The sequence below is a fragment of the Siphateles boraxobius genome, unplaced genomic scaffold (genome assembly GCF_051911475.1).
Source record: "Siphateles boraxobius isolate OS27281-9 unplaced genomic scaffold, OSU_SipBor_1 85, whole genome shotgun sequence".
Classification (NCBI taxonomy): domain Eukaryota; kingdom Metazoa; phylum Chordata; class Actinopteri; order Cypriniformes; family Leuciscidae; genus Siphateles; species Siphateles boraxobius.
In genome coordinates, this window is record NW_027509214.1 from 380,001 (window position 1) to 383,813 (window position 3,813).

Sequence of the window (3,813 nt, forward strand, 5' to 3'; positions counted from 1 at the left end):
TCTCCAGGAGAACAGTAGATGGCGCTAAACTAGGGGATTAATGTAGCGCTAGTCTCCGAGAGAACAGTAGATGGCGCTAAACTAGGGAATTAATGTAGCGCTAGTCTCCAGAAGAACAGTAGATGGCGCTAAACTAGGGGATTAATGTAGCGCTAGTCTCCCGGGAGAACAGTAGATGGCGCTAAACTAGGGGATTAATGTAGCGCTAGTCTCCGAGAGAACAGTAGATGGCGCTAAACTAGGGAATTAATGTAGCGCTAGTCTCCAGAAGAACAGTAGATGGCGCTAAACTAGGGGATTAATGTAGCGCTAGTCTCCAGGAGAACAGTAGATGGCGCTAAACTAGGGAATTAATGTAGCGCTAGTCTCCAGAAGAACAGTAGATGGCGCTAAACTAGGGGATTAATGTAGCGCTAGTCTCCCGGGAGAACAGTAGATGGCGATAAACTAGGGGATTAATGTAGCGCTAGTCTGTGGGAGAACAGTAGATATAGCTAAACTAGCTTAGCGCCATCTACTGTTCTCCCGGGAGACTAGCGCTACATTAATCCCCTAGTTTAGCGCCATCTACTGTTTTAGAAGGGGAAGTTGCTCAACTGCATTTGTGAGAAAATCGAGCTGAGAGATCTCATAAAAAGCCAAGTGTCTCACAATCTTAACAGACAGATCTGCATTTGTATCCACTAGATTTGGTATTTGTTCAAAGGTTACATTCAATTTGTAGGATGGTTTGTATTTATTTGTGAAATATGATCTCTAGGCTCATTTATTTATATTTGTAAAAAACTATTTATTTATTAAAAAAAACATATTTGTTACTCCTCTGCATTTTCACTCAAATTGACCTTTGTACTTGAACATTGCTTTCTGTTTGTTTGCGAGTCGAGTTTTCCTTTGCAAAGCAGATCGAGTTTGTTTGCGAAATGCTGTATTTGTTTGTTTAATTATGGCACACAATTCGCTCCATAGTCACTCACATGGCATCCACCAACAGCAAACCACAACATTCCAGGCAAGCCCCGCCCACATTTGTTCTTGTCTTCCAGAAGCGGTTCACTCACTCAGATACACACACACACACACACACACACACACACACACACACAATAGAGAACAGAAGACCAGCGCATCTTCACTTTCATGACATCAGCACAGTACATGTACCTGTAGTTTGCAGGGAACATTAGTATCGATACATCATCACTGCTGTGAATGAGAAGGTGTGTGTGTGTGTGAGTGTGTTCTCCAGCTCGTCACTGCAGGTCACATGATGATCACTAACGAGCTTCAGAATAACATCACTGCTGAACTATAAGAGTTTAAGAAGGGTCTGTTAGATGTCACTTATTTCAATAAGCGTAATAATGCTAATTCACACACCCGGATGATGCTGACACAGATCATTCTTCACATGCTATTACACGAGAACAGAATTGATCTGAATAATGACTATTGATTTCCGTTGAGCTGAATCTGAATTTGGTTTCATAATTGAATTGACTTAATTGTCCTGTTTATTACTTCGATGCTGATTTGAATCTGTTAAAGTGCTGTAGAAATAAACGTTCTGCCGCTCGGAGCCTATAGAAGATCACCATGATTTTTAATTGTGATTTTAGTACTTAAAGGGATAGTTCACCCAGAAATGAACAAAAATAACAAAAACAAACAAAAATAACTGCTTTATTTCAACTATTCATTTCCTTCTCTGTGGGCGTCGAGTCAGTTAGCGTAGTGCGATAGCGTAGAGCTACGTCACACGCAGGCTCACTATTGGCCGACGCTGGTCATGTGTGTGATACGTGTGACGTACAACAATATCCTATTTTTAGAAGCTTTGCATCCTCATTTATTTCCAGTGCATGAACATCTGCTGAATATTTTCTTTTATGTTCCACAGAAGGAAGTCAAACGGCTTTGCACAACATCTACGTGAGTAAATGACAGAATGTGTAATTTTTAATAATATTTGGATGAATTATTCCATTGTTGATCTCTCTAAATCCAACATTATAAATGTGCATCTCCACTTTTCATCAAAACGGAGCTTTAAATGTCAAGGTCAGATTTATTTCTACAGCGCTTTACACAACACAGAATGATTCAAGGCAGAGTCACAGTAGTTAGGGTTATCCAATCACAGCCTCTGAGCCAGTCACGTGGTCTGAGGGATTTATTCAGCCATCGCAGTTTATGTGCAGGTCTTATTATCGGATAAAAGAAATTATCCGTCTCAATTGAGGGCATCATTTTATGGGCATTTTTATAATTTATGTGCATGTTGGCATTTCCTTCCAGTGTGGAATATGCATATCGCAAAATTTGCATAAAAACCAGTGGGTGGAATCATCACGTGCGATGCTTTCAGACGTTCACATCTGTTCTTCATCTTCCTCTGTTCTTCATCTTTTCTTGATCTTCATCTTTTCTTCATCTGTACTTCATCTGTTCTTCATCTTCATCTTTTCTTCATCTGTACTTCATCTGTTCTTCATCTTCATCTTTTCTTCATCTGTACTTCATCTGTTCTTCATCTTCATCTGTTCTTCATCTGTTCTTCATCTTCATCTTTTCTTCATCTATACTTCATCTTCATCTTTTCTTTATCTGTACTTCATCTATTCTTCATCTTCATCTGTTCTTCATCTGTTCTTCATCTTCATCTTTTCTTCATCTGTACTTCATCTTCATCTTTTCTTCATCTGTTCTTCATTTTCATCTTTTCTTCGTCTGTTCTTCATCTTCATCTTTTCTTCATCTGTTCTTCATCTTCAGCTGTTCTTCATCTTCATCTGTTCTTCCTCTTCATCTGTTCTTCATCTGTTTTTAATCTGTTCTTCATCTTCATCTGTTCTTCCTCTTCATCTGTTCTTCATCTGTTTTTCATCTGTTCTTCATCTTCATCTTTTCTTCGTGTTTTTCATCTTCATCTTTTCTTCATCTGTTCTTCATCTTCAGCTGTTCTTCATCTTCATCTGTTCTTCCTCTTCATCTGTTCTTCATCTGTTTTTCATCTGATCTTCATCTTCATCTTTTCTTCATCTGTTCTTCATCTGTTCTTCATCTTCATCTGTTCTTCATCCTCTGTTCTTCATCTGTTCCTCATCTTCATCTGTTCTTCATCTTTTCTTCATCTTCATCTGTTCTTCATATGTTCTTCATATGTTTTTCATCTTTTCTTCATCTTCATCTGTTCTTCATATGTTTTTCATCTTTTCTTCATCTTCATCTGTTCTTCATATGTTTTTCATCTTTTCTTCATCTTCATCTGTTCTTCATCTTCCTCTGTTTTCCTCTGTTCTTCATCTGTTCCTCATCTTCATCTGTTCTTCATCTTTTCTTCATCTTCATCTGTTCTTCATATGTTCTTCATATGTTTTTCATCTTTTCTTCATCTTCATCTGTTCTTCATATGTTTTTCATCTTTTCTTCATCTTCATCTGTTCTTCATATGTTTTTCATCTTTTCTTCATCTTCATCTGTTCTTCATCTTCCTCTGTTTTCCTCTGTTCTTCATCTGTTCTTCCTCTGTTCTTCCTCTGTTCTTCATCTTCCTCTGTTCTTCATTTTCCTCTGTTTTTCATCTTCATCTTCCTAGCTGGTATAAATACGGAAGTGGATGCACACACCAGTTGTCTTTCGCTTTGTAGCCGATTGGTGTTGATGTCGGTGTTGAGTCAAATTCCTCTGTTCCTGGGTCCCAAGAGGGCCAGACTGGCGGTGTGCGACCCTGTAAAGCCTTGCACCCCTCAGCCCCCGCTTGTATCGCCAGCCGGCAGCTGGATGTGGTCGAGGACCCGGTCACGCCTTCTC